Here is a 17,578-nt window from a genome sequence, read left to right on the forward strand (position 1 = left end):
TAGGCACCGGCCCAAATATTGGCGATAGAAATCCCAAGTGTGATCTGGCCTTGGAGGAGGTTTTAGTCTGGGTGTTCTGGTAATACTGCTCTTCCACCGGGACCCTGGTAGGCTGGGATTGGAGTGAGGGAGGGGTCTTACGTAGGTACATTAGCTGCCCCGTGCAACATAATCGATTTCGGGGTGAAAGTTTTATGGGTGACTTCTACCAAGTCTAAAATGAATTCATTAAGAACAAAAGGTATTCATCATAAAAGCACCAAAAAGAGAAAGCTTTCTTACGAAAACCAAAGTGCTATGTCAGCAACACCCAAACATGAACGGTCAGCTAGGCCCAATCTCCTGTCCCCACCGGCTGGGAGGAGGGAGACTCCAGGAGAGGATTACCGCCTGTGAGGATCTGAACTCCGGTGTCCTGAACGGGCTTTCCTGCTCTCGCTTGGACTCCGCTACTCTTCCTTCAGAGGTCTTTCGTGTTTTCCTCTGTCGGCAGTGACCCATGCCAGGCATGGCCGTGTGCCTCAGTTTGCCTGGGACAGTCTTGCTTTACACCTGGTGTCCTGATGTAACTAATCGTGGTGCCCCCCTCCTCACTCCCCACCATGTCCTGGTTCGGAAGGTGAATTATGCAGCCATCCCATCAATTTCTGAAGTGGACCCAGCACTTCGCTAAGCACTGCTTGGGACGCAGGCGTCTAGGACGTGGTCCTTGCCCTCAGGGAGAAGAAAGTCTAGTTGGGAAGACAAGATCCATGTGTTTGAAACAAAATACATAATATAGAAAGTGCTCAATAACAAATTGGAAGCTAGGAAACCTCTGAAGATTGGAGGTATCGGGGGATGTGTGGGTCAGTGCTCTTTGTGGACAACAGAAAAGTGTTCATGTAGCTTACAAAGGAAGGGGTTTACGAGGGACACAGTTCACAGACTTGTTGGAAGGGCCGGCGAGCGGACGCTGCGGGAGCAACAGGAACAACACCCAGAACCACGTCGAAGCTGCAGCAGGAAGTGTTCCGGCCGCCCCGTCCCTCCTCACGAAGCTCAGTGCACAGCCAGTGCCTCCCTGCGTGGCGTCGGAGAGTGGAACCCGGGTCTCAAGCTTGCGCCCGGGGAAGGAGGAGGATGGGAGACGGCCCCCGGCGTCTGCGGCGGTAAGAATTCTCGGCGTGGGGCCCCGGCCGCGGGAAGGCGCTGTTGGGCATCCGCCGCGGAGGCCGTGCTGGGGTTAGCGCTGGCCGCGGAGGGTGGCGAGGCCGATCAGGAACGCGAAGGACGCTCCTCTCAGGGTGAAAGGAACACGAGTCAGGTGGCAGAAAGCACGGGACGTGGGCATCCATACACAGATGGGGCAGGTGGGAGGCGGGGGGAACGATGTCCGCTGTGAGGGGGAGACTCCGGGTTTGGAAGGCAGGTAGTGCGACACAGAAGTTAGGCTTTGCTGCAGTAAAGCGTGAGCTCTGGAACCTCGGGCTTCACCCCACCAAGTTCTGTTTGCTGCACACACTGCAACGCACCTGGTACCTGGTGGTGGGCAGTTTGGAATCAGGGCAGTTCGTTCCACGCAGTCCCTCAGGGACCCAGGCTGACAGCGAGCGGAGAATTGCTGGAGAGCCAGCTCTTCCCTCCCTCAGCACTGGAGTGGCAGGTGGCATTTCTGTTCACAGCCATTGACTGGAATATTCATGTGGCCCCACCTACTTCAAGAGCTTGGGAAATACATACTGAATAAGTCAGGAGAAGATACGAGTAACTGCTAGAAGCATCTGCCATGGCTGTTTGGAAAGTCTTTGAGCACGAGCATACCCGTGAAAGTCATCTGTGGGAAGAAAAACTCGGGACCACCGGGCCACCCAGTCTGTCCTGCTCACCCCCAGCGCTCCCAGGCCTAGCACAGCACCTGGCTCGTAGTTGGCACTTGGTACCTATTTGTTGAATGAACTTGGCTCTCGGTGACATGCAGGGTGGAATGGATAGTTTCTCCACCAGAGACAGGGAAGTTGAGAATAAATCTATAACTTCAACTTGGGATATTAGTATACTCTTCCATGGCTAAAAAAGAAAAATAATAGGTAAGCTACCCAACCTGTTCTTGGAAGTCATTTGACGTCTTGATAAGCAGATTGCAAAAGGCCCTTTTTAAATTGATAGTAATCTTGCAATTTAAATTCTTTTCATCGAAACTGTAAGGATGAGTACTTTAGAGCTGGGATGCTTCTAACCATAAATTTGCGTTTTCTTCCCTTTGCCTTTCTAATGATGAATCTGACAGTCCGTTTCTCCTGTCATACTCACAGTATTGACTTTGAGATGTGCCTCAAATAATAGAACTATGGATAGTTTTGTTTTCTAACGTAGTTTGCAGCATTTTACATTTAAAGAGTTTTGGAGAAACAAATTGTCTCCTGCCCCTCTGTCTCCCCAGTGCAATTCTATAAAATTCCTGAGAAACCTAAATATTCAAGCCATAGGTCAAGTCAACAATTACCTGGTAGGAAGTCAACCTGTAAAAATGGGATGCAGCGCCCTGCAGATTTGCCACCGCTTGCGAGAGGAAGCTAAAGGGCCACAAAGGCAAGGAACCGCTGCAGGTGTACTTTATGAAGATTCACATTTTCCTTCCAGAAGCTCCTGGCTCCCAGGGCTTCTCTCTTGCAGACATCCGTTCTGAAAGATAGAGTATCTCTTAAGCGCCTGAGCTTTGGAGTCATACTGTGTGGATTTGGACTTTTGCCTCTATTCCTTATTAACTGTATGATCCTTGGCTGAGCACTTACCCTCTCTAGGTATGTTTCCTCTTTTATAAATTGGGAGTAATAGAATCTATCTGACAGGGTGATTTGACGAATGCGATAATGCATGGGAAGCACTCAGAGCATTACCTGGCACATAGGAAGTGATCGATGAATATGTGGTGTGAAATGGGGGGCATGGTGAAGTCAGTGAAGATTTATCTGAGCCTAGATAATCAAGATGCTAATGATACTGTGTCCATGGGCATGGGGTATGTTTTGCCCGAATCACACCGTGAGAAGAGGACTTGGTCATTGGTTTTTTCAGGTACATATATCACCAGCAAGAGTATTTGTAAAGTCTAGTTGCCTTAAAAAAATATTCATGATCATGATTTAAGTTCCCCTTTTTCACTGACTTTGAGTGGCTATTTCTTTTCTGTGATCCCTTTAGATGAGGTCAGTTCCTCTGAACAATCACAGAACATCTATGGTACAGGATAGTGTTATTTGCTACTAGATCTTTTTCTTGTAGAGATTCTTGTAGCAGGTAATTTCCTCTTCTGTGTTGTACTATATTATCTGAAAATAAACACAATCTGCCTAATTGGTCTCCCTGTTTCTACCCTCTATATAAATCAGATCGTGTCTCCCTTATGTTTAAAACCATCAAGGATTCCATATGACCCAGCATATGTACCCAAAAACTGAAAGCAGACACTTAAGCCAATACTCGTACACCAGTATTCATAGCAGCATTATTCACAATGACCAAAAAGGGGAAAGAACCCAAGTGTCAACCAGCAAATGAGTGCACACACAAAATGCGATATATACATATAATGGAATTTGACTCACCCATAGGAAGAAAGGAATTTTGACACATACTGCCATACCTGTCATATGAATGAACCTTAAAAACATTATGCTAACTGAAATAAGCCAGGCACAAAAGGAGAAATATTATATGATCCCACTTATATGAAAGATCCAGAATAGGCAAATTTTATAGAAGCAGAAAGTAGATTAGAGGTTATCCAGGGCTAGAGGTAGAGATGGGAGTTATTTCATACCTGTTATAGAGTCTCTGGAGTGATGAAAAAGTTTTAGAAATAGTGGTGATGGTTGTACAACATAACATATGATTAATGCCACTGAACTGTGCACTTGAGAATGATTAAAATAGTGAATTTTATGTTATATGTATCTTACCATAAGAAAAACATTTTTTAAAAATGTTGAATTTCCTCATGCTCACAGTCAAAACAAAAGTCCCAGCCTACAAGGCCTAGTGTCTTGGCCCCGCCATTGCCCTTCTGATGTCATCACTGACCTTTCTAGCCCTTGAATGTGCGGGACCAGCCACACTGGTCTCGGTGCTGCTCCTTGAATGTGAACACACCAGCCATACTCCCTCAGGAGGGCCCTTCCACCTGCCAGTCCCTCTGCTTGGAACCTGCTTCTCTTAGATGCCTGCATGACACATTTGTCATCTCCTTCACTCAAGTGTCTGCTGAAATTCTGCCTTAATCAGCGAGTCCTTCCTGAGTAGCTCTCTGTAAAACAGCCACCCCACCACAACCGAGAACCACCCCCCCATTCTTACTCCATTTTTCTTCATGGAAAATCTCCCTGTCAGACACACCACGGATTGATGTGTTTCTTTGTCTCCAGTCACTAAAATGGAAACTCCGTACGTGCTGGGATATTTTGCTTCATTGCTTTCTTTGTCTTTAATGTCTAGAATGGTGCCTGGCATGCAGAGCAAATGCTTAGGAAATGTCTGTTGAGTGAATGAATGAATGTATTTGTGTTGGAGGTAGGTAGGTAGATAGATAGACAGACAGACAGATAGATAGATATCCCTTACTAAAAAGGATTGCAGGACCAAATATCTGGTCATCTTATATATCAGTTAACTATTGCCACTATAAATGCCTCATGACACAACCACAGAACTTAGAGCAGTCCAGCTAATCTCAACCGTTGGATGGCTTTTTACCTTTTGACAACCTGGTGTCTGTGAATTGGTGTCTCATTGTGGTGTTTTGTTTTGTTTTGTTTTGTTTTGTTTTGTTTTGTTTTTAAAGATTTTATTTATTTATTTGACAGAGATAGAGACAGCCAGCGAGAGAGGGAACACAAGCAGGGGGAGTGGGAGAGGAAGAAGCAGGCTCCCAGCGGAGGAGCCTGATGTGGGGCTCGATCCCATAATGCTGGGATCACGCCCTGAGCTGAAGGCAGGCGCTTAACCGCTGTGCCACTCAGGCGCCCCTCATTGTGTTTTTAACTTGTATTTCTCTAATTACGAATGAGGTTGGCATATATGTATGCATTTGTTGGATTCCTTTGATATCATTTATTTAGATTTCTTTTTCGATAAAGAGTCTGTGTAAGTCTGTTGCCCATTTTCTTCTGTTGAATTGATACCTTTTTGATTTTTAGGATTTCTTTGTATTATAAAAGTCTGCAGTCAGCTGTATGTGAAGCACGTGTCTTCTCTCCGTTCGTGGTTTGTCTTTTAACCTCCTCGTTGGTGCCTTTAGAAGGTCATGTATTTTTGTGATTTAAGAACTGTTTCCCTACCTTGTGCGTTAGAAAGGTTTTCTGCCCATGTTACCTAAAATTTTTCCAGTTCTGCCTTTCCCAGGTTAAATAATCAATCTACCTGGAATTAATTTTTAAGGATGGTGGGTAGGGGTCCAATTTCATTGTTTTATGTGTCTACAGTGAATTGTTCCAGAAAATTGTATTGAAAGTCCATCTTTCCTAGTGGTCTGAAATGACTCTGTTTTAAAAATCATGTCTCAACATATATGTGAATCAGTTTCCAGCCCTCTTCCTGGCATCTTCTTATATTAGTTGTCTTGCTGTGTAACAAAGCTGTGTAACAAATTACCTCAAAATTCAGCAGCTTGAAACAAAAAAACATTCATTATCTCAAAGCTTCTTTGGGTCAGAAATCTGGGCACAGCATAGCTAGGGTTCCTCTGACCCCGTGCCTGTTAGGAGGCTGCAGTTGGGGTGTTGACCAGGAGTGTAGTCTCACCTGAAGGGTTAGCTGGGGTAAGAGCTGCCTCCAAGTTCACTTTTGTGGTGATGTTGGGATTCCATTTCCCATGGGTTATCAGATTGAGGTCTTGGTCCTTCCTGGCCATTGGTCAGAGGTCTCCTTCAGTCTCTTCTCATGTGGGCTTCTGCGTAAGACACCTCACAACATGGCAGCTGGCTTTCCTCAGAGCAAGCAAGCAGAGAGAGTGAGAAACAGGGAAGCCACGGTTTTTTGTGACCTAATTTCAGAAGTGGCATCCCATCATTTATGTTGAGTGTTATTAATTAGAAGCAAGGCCAATCAACTCATAGTCAGGGGGAGAGGGAAGTTATTACACAAGGATGTGAATCCCAGCAGGCAAAGATCACTGGGAACCATCTTGGTGGTTGTCCATCACACTTTTATAGTGATACAAACAATTAAATCTCCTGGTATTAATCTTCTCTGTCATTTTCAGTGACATTTGGTAGGGTTGTTTATTTTTTTACTTTTTAAAAACTATCCATATTCAAAATGGAAATAGGGGAAATGAGCATGCCTTGGGATGGAGCTTTAGAAGAACACATAATGGAACTTTGGAAATGAGAGGAAAATACAGATGTGAACTTGGTTTAGATGGCCGATTTTAATGTAGTCATGGTAAGTGTGTACCTTGTAATTTTATTTCACTGGTTTCTCTGAATTTTTCCTAGCTGAATAACTATCACAGTGATCTATAGGAAACATTTCACATGTTAGCTCATCATTTATGAGATTCTTTGGACAGAACAAAGCACCTGCCATCTCCTTTATTCATTTTATGCAGTTCATGGAGCTCAATGATGCTAGAACCATATTCCCAGTGTCACTGAAAATGATGCTTAGAACAGGATGGGAGGGTTGCATTGTAATAGTGGTTAGCATCACTCATGGCTTCTTTTTCATTTAAAACACAAACATCTGCCAACACACTCTCATGGTTACCTAGTGGGAAGAAATCCTTGGGAGTAATTATTTTGAGTTGAATTGCTTGCTTAACGATTAACTTTCATACACCTGATTGTTCCATTTGTCGACATCCTTGTTCAAAGCTTCCCGTGTACACTCCATGGAATGAGGGTGGTTTCAGTTGGAGCTTAAGAGATTATCGAAAAGACTTCATCATCAGGAAAGCATCTGGACCCAATTCACCTTTCCTTTCTTCACACCTGTGGGGCCACATTGGTTTGTACAGATGCGTACTTCCACCCAGTGTTTTGGGATAGAGTTCAGATTTCTGCCATCATCATGAACATGGTGATTACCAACTTCACAGTTCTCAGGGAGCCTTATGGTACCGTCTTTATTTCCAGTCCCGTGTGTGTGTGTGTGTGTGTGTGTGTCTGTCTGTCTGTCTGTGTACTTGTGTATACATCCATAGCTGATATTGAGGTAACAAAAGAGAGACCTAGTTTTGACACAGTAGATAAATAACTTGGGTTTTAAGTGCAGCTAGTAAGAAAATCTATGTGCCTTCTCTTTGAAGAAGAAAAATTTAAATCACAATGAATAAGAAGTAAAAATAAATGCATCTCCAGCAAGATGTGAGACCTCTGATGACATACCTTTTAGCAAAGCTCACAAGCTCTTGGTTTTTGTAGAACTAAGGAGGTGACGTATAAGCAGATGGCGACACCCCCTGTGGGCAGAGATCTTACACTGTGATATGAACTCTAGATCCTCTTCTTCTACCCTGCACTCCACACACTTCTTTGGTAAATGTAACAAGCCAGGAACTAGGCCAATGTGTAAGGCATTTGAATGGACTCTTGGTGCTGAGTTAAAGAAAGATTAGGAACTTCAAAGAAGGTGACAGAATTCAGGTAGGAGCCCACAACTGGAGGGTTTGAGGAGGCCTGATGAAGGCTGGACCACCACTGTTGTTCATTCCTGATTATCAGGGACTGAGGCAACAGTTTACATTAAGAGGTGCTTCCTTAAGTATATTTTTTGGGAATTAAAATGCAGTCATGAAAGAGATAACTTTCAGATGTGAAGATGATTTTGTATTTAAATGTATTAAATTTTGTATTTAAATTTAAATTAAATTAAAAGAGCAGACTCTACACTCAGGAGAGTTTGAGGATCTTTTCTGATAGCATACTGCACTGCATAGTGTATATTTTAACATAATTTCCTTGCATCGGTCCCATATTTGGTGTTGATAGATTTTCTGCATAGGCCATATGTGTAGGCTCGGCTGACAAAAACCAAGAAGGTGATGCTGAACTCTAATTGATCTTGAGTTATGCGTTATTTTCTTGTTCATCCCTCGTAGCTTCCCCTTCAAGCTCTAACAATGCCTTTGAGCCATGAGAAAAATTTACACATAATATTTTGAATCCATTAAAAGAAGTTCAGAGCTTAAGAGTTGTTTTTTGTATCTCTTGAGTCGGATGAATTACCATCTCACAGAAAATAATAATTAGGTGATGGGTTGATGCCGAGCTTTGATTTTTGGTATGATTATCTTATTCTTTCATTTGGCTCAGTTCAAGTCAGAGGGTTGGGCGTCCTGCAAGAGAGGGACCACCCAGACCACGTGCAGGCACATCAGAGCTCTTCCTTTGGTGAATGTCAAGGCAAAATTATTCAGAATATAATCTGAAATGCATTTGATCCTATGGCAGATAGTTTAATAATTTATTTTTGGCCTTATTAGCAAAGCCTTGTATTTACTTTGCTGTCACTAAAACAAGATCATAGTGATTTTGTGTGTGCGGGTATGTTCTGGTTTAAAATTTTTTTCTTTGCGGTTTTAATGACCTAAGAGCAATTACACATTTGAGGTGAGACGATGTGGGGGGAAATTACATACAAATAATGTCTAATTTACAGTTGCCTGTGCCCAAAAGTGACACAGAAAGGCTGACAGTACTGTGCTCTCATCACGTAACTCTGTGACAGAGGTTTTCTCATGTAAATATTCTCCCCAAATAAATGAAAAGGTGTAATTGATTCCAGGTTTGATTCGTGGAGCTCGTTACATGCCAGTGTACCTACAAGACTGATGGATGACACATAGAACATTCTTCGCAGAGACTTGAAGAACTAGAAACTACTGAGATCTTTGGTTCGGAGAGAATCAGGCACTCCTAATTATATGGTATTAAGATGCTCCCAGTTGGAGGAATTGCCTGGAAAAGTAGCAGAGAAAGGTAGCTTGGCACCCTCACCCCCGTGTGTCCTCATAGCTGGTAATGACATGAAGTGCGGGGACAAGGGTGTCTGTCAATCCGAGGAAGGGAGCTGGCACGTGGACCGAGATCGCAGGGCCCTGGCAACACCTGCAGGTGTCCGGGACAGAAGAGCTCATTTAGACGCCGCACGGCAAGATGGGAAGACAGGTGGCGACTCTCTTCCAGGGATATCTTTTATTTGAGCAGAACCAGACCAACTGTTCCTCATTAAAACACATTTTGCAACATGTTCTGATGTGAGCAGATCACGTGTGTGTGTGTGTGTGTGTGTGTGTGTGTGTGTGTGTTCAGAGAAAATTCAGCAGTGCGCCAAAGTCTCGGCATGGCTCAGAACTGCAGGACAGGTGGAGTGCAGTGCCCCCGCAGGACCTGACCTGGCTTTCCTGGAATGGCCTTCTGTAGAGAAACACAAACACCACCATTGCATCCGTGAGATGCAGCAGCAAGTAAAGTGGGTGAAGCTGCTTTGGAAGGAATCTCGATCCTGATAGTCATTTGGGATGCTGTGTCTTGGTTTTTCTCATTTCTTTATATTGCATTAGAAATGTACCTCTGATGTGTTATTACCGAGGTTGAGCTTAGTGTGACTGAAGCCAAGCCTCTCATCAGCTTTGCCACAGATTACCTGCTCTAGGGGATTGGAATTACGTAGATCGGGAAGGTTGGGATTAAGTCATGTTAACAGCTTCCCTGGGAGTTTGGGGGGAACAAAAGAATGCATATGGAGTACTTAGAATCGTGCCAGGCACGTGGTGACCAGTGCCTAAATGCTTCTCGTCTACTTAGTGTTTTTATATAGAGGCTGTCATCCACCTGTCCTCCTGGATCCTTAGGCTTCTGATTCTGGGGCCATATTACATGCTGCAAGCTATAAATATTTTTCAGGGAGGAAGAACTGCAGGAGAGGCCTCAAAAAGGCAAGACTTTCTCCATTGGAAGGCCAAGCCCATCCAGCTCCCAGGAAAAGGAGAGGATGTTTGCACCTGTATAAAAATATAAATATAGAAGGCAAAGGAACACATAGAAGTACCAATACTCCTTCAGAGAGCATTAATTGACCACCTCCTTCAGATCCTTATCTCTTTCGGCTGAAAAAGCCAGGAGTAGGACACACATGGTGGCTTAGCAGGTCTGCGTGAGCAGAGGCTGAGCCCTGGAGACCCCGTCTTCCTCCACCAGGAAGCTTCATGGCCGACTAGTCATACAGTCACTGGGAGGTGCCCTGCGCCCCTTTACCCTGTAACGTGGAGAACATCAGGCTTCTGTTGGAGTGCATTCTCCCCTGCAGCTGGTTAGCTCCACGTGGACTGAGCACACCCTCTGGTGGGACAACGATGACATGGGGAAGTCACATATGCCAGGAGTGGTAAGGGCAATAACGTGCTCGTACACACACACACACACACACACATGCATACACGCACACACACACGCGCGCACACACACACATGCACGCACACACACACACACACACACACAAGATAACCCACGTCCTGATCCCAGCAACCTGTGAATGTGCTGCCTCACATGGCAAAGGGAACTTCAGGTATGTGATTCAATTAAAGGTCGAGATGGAGAAATTATCCTGGGTTATTCCCCGTGGGCCCAGCGTAAATCACAAGGATCCTCACTGAGAAGCCTGTACTACTGGCTTTGAAACTGGAGAGAAAAGGCCACAAGCCAGCGGATACAGGCAGCCTCTAGAAGCTAGATAAAGAGCAAGGAGACTAATTCTCCCCTCAAACTGGCAGAAAGACTGGAGCTCTGCCGACACTTCGACTTTCAAATTTCCGACCTCCGGAATTACAAGAGAATGAATTTGTATTAAAGCCTGAGGTTTGCGGTAATTTATTAGAGTAGCAATAGAAAACTAATACACCATGCTCCTTCTCTGCTGGCAATTTTTTCCCTGTTGGTACGATTGTATTTTTATACTGTGTAGTGTTGATGATGTTCGACCCTACGTTCCATCTACCTAACAATCTTAACAAAAAATCCAGGAGTAGGTAAATGGCAATTTATATGGAAAGCCTATCTGCATCTGTATAAAATGTGCATCTGAAGTACTAAGGAGCAGGTGGAAAGGCAAATAGCCTTTCAGCCAGCACTGCCCAGCCCCCTCAGCGCTGGGCCCTGGGCATGCACTGGCGAGGCTCCTCTCGAGGAGTGCGCACAGATTCACACAGGAGTAGACAGGCCATTTACTACCACTGGCAAGTGCCATGATGAAGGCCAGCCAGCAGGATGCCCAGCCCCACAGAGGGGAAGCACCTCACTCATCGGGGCTGTGTGCTGGTTGAGAGAGTTTTTCCTACAGGAGGTCCCGTCTGACTGAGCCCTGGGAAAACAATCATAAGAGGAAGCAGGGGGCAGACAGAGCGTGAAGGGGAGCTGGCTGGGTCAGGCTGGGCACAGAACATAAAACCTTTGTGGGACGGAGAGTGACCTCTTTCCTTCCCTTTTTAGTTTCCTTGAAAAAGATTTTATGACTAAATATCAAAGGAAAAAGCAGATGTAAAAATGAGCCCCTGGCACACATGACCAGTGAAATTGTGGAGTTCAAGTTTCCCTTCATGTATGAGGTGGTTTTAGTTAAGAGCCGTTCCAGAAGGCTCGCTCCACAGGGAGAGGCATAGCTTCTTCGTCATGGGTTAGCACTTGCAAGGATAGTACCCAGGACAGGACATCTTCGTCTCAGTGCTGGTGGTAAGTGCTGTGGGAACCTCGGGTCTTCCCCATGTTCTGGGTCACACTCCTGGAATGTAATATAATAGCCCTTCGTGTAGACTTTCTGTATTCCAGGCACCCCACCCAGGGACTGGGTGTATTGCTTCGAACCCTCTTGAAATCATCTTAAGGTGGATATTGACATCTCCGCTTCATAGAAGAGCTAACTAGGCTTTGGGAGTTTAAACCACTTGCCCAGGGTCACACAGCTGCCAAATGTCAGACCCTGGATTCAGTTTCTGCCCTGCCAGAATCTGAAACCCATGCTCATTCGTTATATACCGTGTGTCCCCTGATGGTGCGGAAGGGACAAAAATGGCCTAAATCAATTAGTCATATTTGAGAAGCAAATAAAATAGTGACTTTATAATTTTACCAAAAGAATATCTGAGGCAGTTTGCCAATTCCATTAGAACCGCAAAACACCATGGAATGTGTTAATCTTCAGTTTTACATGCTCGAAAAACTTAATATGCGTATCTCACTCGATCCTCCTAACAGCCCTATGATGTGAGAATACTAACAGTATCTCCATTTCTTAGGTGATTTTTATGTAGAAACAGAGATCATTTGCCCCAAAATCCTAAAGTGGAGGTGGGATTAGCCCAGAACCAGTGCACTTCCTGGCCCCAGCACTGGTCTCATTTGACCTCAGTGTTCCGAATGGGCTCGGGTGTAGTAAGGCTCCTCTTCCCATTCCCCAGCCGTGCACGGGCAGCTGCTCAAGGGAGGCGTCATTCAGGATGGACTGTTGTTACCATCCAGCCAGACGGAGTTCTTCTTTCTGAAGTCTTCATTTATCTCCACCTGATTGAAATCTGATCCGTAGACTTCCCGAACAGCAAAGTGGTTTTTGTTTGGTTTTGTTTTCGGTGTAGGTACTTGGTTCTACTTTAACAGATTTATTACTTGAATAGATTTGATAAGCTATACTTTTGAAAATTAGTAGGATGTGTTAAGAATTAGCAAGAATGTTTAGAAATTAATCAAGGAAACAGTGGGATTTACAAGGTGGGGTAGAGCCCGTGTTAATTAAAGTGAACACTTTCTCAATGTTGCCCTCAGTTTACTCTAACTGGATAAATACAGGGATCTTTTTATTGAACAAAGGTCCTGGCCTGCCTCGTTTCACATTTCTGTTTTGAAAAAGGCATCTCTAAGTGGGGTTTGATTTCTTAAAAAGTGTAAGTTTGAGAGTTGGTGTTTACTTAGTCTTAGCAAGCAATAACATGTCTCATCCTGGGTGTGTTACAATATGAGAGATGGAAGCGCATCTTGAATTTCAAGAATTAACAACCTTTGGTAATAATGTTTAAGAAGTTTAGGGAAGGTTTGAGCCTTCTGTTTAGTTTCTAGAACTATTGGCCATACTAAGTTTTTCTCTAAGTCAGTTATATACAGTGTTCTCCGTGTGTGTGTGTGTGTGTGTGTGTGTGTGTGTGTATAGAAACTTTTACCTTAGCATTGGTTATTTATCATCACCTCATGTAAAAGCACTTTTTGTTTAAATTGTGCCGTAGAAGTGCTGCATTATTTTGTATTCACAAATGCTGCTGCTGACTGGGTAGAGCCCTTTCATAGTTGTATGTTTAGATGTTGGAGTGTCTTGGACTTTAGGAGAAAGTCTTTCTGTTTCCTATATATTTTTTGAAGATTGTATTTATTTATTTGTCAGAGAGAGAGAAAGAGCACAAGCAGAAGGAGAAGCAGGCTCCCTGCTGAGCAAGGAGCCCGATGCAGGGCTCGATCCCAGGACCCTGGGATCATGACCTGAGCCTGAGGCAGATGCTTAACCGACTGAGCCACCCGGCATCCCTCTTATTTTTTTAAGATACTTTTCCTTCAGTATCACAGTGGTGGTGACAATTGAAATGTACAAAGCTAGCTGCCTGCTGAGTACTGTCAGCTGAGAAACCTTTTTTTCCAATCTTTAAAAATATATCATCGGACTCTTTTAATCAAGATCTCAGATCAGTAAAAGGTGAAGATATAAAAGAAGCACAGTGTGGTAGAAGAGGCTACATTTTCCCTCTCCTGCTGTGGTGTTTGTCGAGTGCCCACCGTGATCTTAGGGAGAGCGGCCGGTCCGGTGGGTGCGGCTGCCCGTGCACGCTGCTGCTCTCCGTGAGATCCTGCGGTGCACACCTGGCTACGGGGATGGGGGGGTCCGTTATGTCCAGATGTGTTAGGTGTTTGCTGGGAGCACGTGGGGGGCAGAGGTGTGAAAGGGAATAAAGTAACACCCGAGGAAGAATGCATACGTTGAATACAACTACAGGTAATCCACTATGGTAATTCAATAAGTCACTTTCATATTTGGAGCAAAATTTTATGGCATATGAGTTAGAAGAAGGAGAAGAAATTTTGTGGAACGGTCATCAAAAGTCCAGGGTTTCTTCAGGCCGAGAGCACAAACACCATAGCTGCATTGCAGCCTTGCGAAGCAGAAGGTGTTCCAAACTCAACCAGGTGCTTAATGCTTCAAGACGTAGCCTGGTCCTGCCCAGGTCAGCCTGACCCCTGACCTGGCACCAGTGGTCACCAAGTGGCAGCTTGGAATTGCAGGTGTGCAACCAAGGTCCAGCATTCAGAATGACGGGTGGAACGGGGGGGAATTCCCCTGCAGCTGGGAGAGATTGCGTTTTACCGGCTACTCTTGGAGGGCCCCCTTCCAAGGCCCTGTACTTAATTCTGTATTCATACTTTTTCCTAAAAAGAGAGCTCCAGTCCCCATGCTATCTGGATCTACTCCTTGGTGAGGAGTCTGTGAACTTCCTAAAGTCACGCATGGAAATGTGAGCTGTGCTGTGTGCACGTGGACATAGGCACCTGCCCATTTTTCTGGGGAACGGTCAGTCCGTAGCCTTCACTGGCTTCTCAGAGCCATGTGTGACTCAAAATGTCAAACTCGGGCCAAGGAGACCTCAATCAGCCTCTCAGTTATGGTCTTGTAAACCCAAATTTAAGAAGCGATGGTTTAATTTCTAGAGGCAGTGACTTAGGATTCATGTAGGTTCGTAGCCTGAATCCATCACAGGACACATGGGTCACCAGGGACATGGAGAGGCACGTTTTTGATCATTTGCACCTCTTCTGGAATACACACCCCCATTCACTCATCCACATCTGAACACTTCCTGAGTACCCACTCTATCCCCGTAACTGCGCAGGTCCAAGAACCTGGAGGTGAAGTAGACAGCCTCGCTGCATTTGAAGAGTTCACATTGCTTATGTCATTGTAGCAAAGAAGGACTGCGTTCTCTCCCAAGGCTGCCGGGTCCAGATGAGTGCTGTCCTTGAGATAGTGAGACTACTTTTAGTCAAACTAAAAGTTTGTCAACATATTCTCAGCTCCAAAATATCACACAGAAAGCCAATCTCACAGAGAACGGTCTCCTGGGGCAGGGACAGCTTTGGGTGCACCTCTGAGCTCTCGTCATGCCCCCCCCCCTTGCAGGGAAGAAAGCTCCATCTGTTCCGCTGCATGCCCCCTTGTCGAGGGACAGACACCAGCAGGGTGTCGATCCAAACACTTGTGGAGTGCAGAAGTGAATCATGATTCAACTGCCATTGGGTTGGGAGATTTATCCTTGTGGTTAGCAAGGTTTTTAACTTTGCAATTAGTCTCCTAGAGTCAAAGCAAGAATTCTTTCATGTCTATCACATGGAAGTATTAGCCAGTGGAAACTAGATTCTGAAAGTTCCTGTGGGTTCTCCATCAAAAGTCCGTTGTCCCTCCTTCCCAAGCCTTCTGCCATCATTCTAACATAGGTGCTCATCACCTCCCACCTCAACTCACCACTGGATCCTCTACTTCCATGCTCTTCCCTCCCCTCAGCCTACCCTGCACATTCCTGCCACTGTCGCCTTCTGGAAAGAACCGTTTCCGCCCTTCTACTGTGCATTGTGAGCTGCAGCTCCCATCTCCCACACAGAGGACGCAGCTGTCAACAAGAGATTCTTAGGGAGCGTGGAAGGGAAGAATAAGCAAAATAAAATGGTCATTGAAACACATTTTGTGCTGCTGTGGATTTCTTGTTCTTCCACAGACATGTCTTATCCTGTCCTGCTCTGGGTCGCCCCCTCGGCCCCCCACATTGTTCTTTGCATCTGTGCTCCCCTGCCCCCCCCCACCTCCATCTCTCAAAGCGGAGTTTCAGGTCTCAGCAGGGGAGGCACCAATTCTAAAGCCTCTACATAAGATTGGAGATCTTTTATAATAGAATTAAAGTTGTACTTTGGAACGCTAGAACCATCTCGAGAACAGCAGGTGCCCCCTCCCCACTCCTCTGCACACCCCCCAGTAAAAAGTATCAGGGAACCCAGACCTCCTGAAAAGTAGTGTGGTGAGAACTCCTAGCTCTTCATGCTCCTTCCAAGCAGGACTTTCCAGCCTTCTCCATGTCTGATGCACAGAGAAAGTGGTCGTGGCTAGACAGCATACCAGAGGGAGCTGCATGTGGGGGGCCTATCCCTCTGGCCACCCAGACCTTTCAGCTCCCTCTTCGAGTTTGGGGCCGCCCTCTGCAGCAGCACCCCAGCCGGGAATCTCCACCCAGAGGGGTGTGTTTGTGGAATAAAATGGCTTCCATAGTTTTTCCTCTGTCATTTTTTTTTTTTCCTGAGTAAATGTGTTTGCATCCCTAAAAGGTAACATTTTTTATATGATTCCATGCTACATAAATGTTATGCTTCATGAATTCTGCCTTGATTCTCCATAAACCAACTCTCACTCTCTCATATATTTTGTGTGTAATCTGGAAAATCATGAGCTTGGCCTAACACTTCAAGGAAAGGAAATGTGATTTATTCATACCTAACTTGAGGCCACCCGGCCCATGGTGGGTGTTTGAACGTGTCTGTGTTGAAGGGGTAACTAAGTGATCGCTGCTTCTTACGTCAGACTAAAAAGCTTCTACACAGCAAAGAAAACCATCAACAAAACAAAAAGGCAACCTACTTGAATGGAGAAAATGTTTACAAATCATATATCTGATATCTGATAAGTAATATCCAAAATATATAAAGAACTCCTATAACTCACTAGCAAAAAAACCAATCTGATTTTAAAAAATGAGCAGAGGATCTGAGTAGATATTTTTCCAGAGAAGACATCCAGATGGCCAACAGGTACATGAAACATGCTAAACACCACTCATCATCAGGGACATGCAAATCAAAACCCCAGTGAGCTGTCACCTCACACCTGTCAGAATGGCTGTTATCAGAAGGACAAGAAGTAACAAGTGTTGGCAAAGAAGCAGAGAAAAGGGCATGTTCTGAGGGAATGTAAATGGGTGCAGCCACTGTGGAAAACAGTATGGAGGTTCCTCAAAAAATTAAAAACAGAAATACCATATGATCCAGCAATTCGTCTTCTGTGCGTTTATCTGAAGAAAAGGAAAACACTCACCCTTGTGTTCCTTGTGGCATGATTTACAGTGTCCAAAATACAGAAACAGCCTAAATGTTCAGTGTCTTTATCCAAAGAAGATGTGGGATATATATCGTGTGTATGTGTATATGTAGATATGAATATTACTGAGCCATAAAAAAGAGGGAAATCTTACCATTTGCAACAACATGGATGGACCTTTAGGGAATTATGCTAAGTGAATTAAGTCCGAGAAGGACAAATACCATATGGGCTCAATTATATGTGGAATCTTTAAAAAAAAAAAAAAAAAAAAAAAAAAGAGCTCATAGATCCAGAGTATAGATGGGTGGTTGGTAGGGATGGGGGTGGGTGAGATGGCTGAAGGGGGTTAAAAGGTGGAAACTTCCAGTTACAGCAGGAATAAGCCCTGGGGTGTCATGCGCAGCAGGGTGACTGTAGTTAACAATACTATGTT

General features: G+C 44.8%; 1 protein-coding gene across 13 annotated transcripts in view; it reads left to right on the plus strand.

The window, feature by feature from the left end:
* CDKAL1 (CDK5 regulatory subunit associated protein 1 like 1) overlaps window positions 1–17,578 on the plus strand; it is an 811,149-nt gene that overhangs the window by 603,858 nt on the left and 189,713 nt on the right. The gene's annotated exons all lie outside the window — the stretch shown is intronic.

This window comes from Ursus arctos, unplaced genomic scaffold, assembly GCF_023065955.2.
Source record: "Ursus arctos isolate Adak ecotype North America unplaced genomic scaffold, UrsArc2.0 scaffold_31, whole genome shotgun sequence".
NCBI classification, from domain to species: Eukaryota; Metazoa; Chordata; class Mammalia; order Carnivora; family Ursidae; genus Ursus; species Ursus arctos.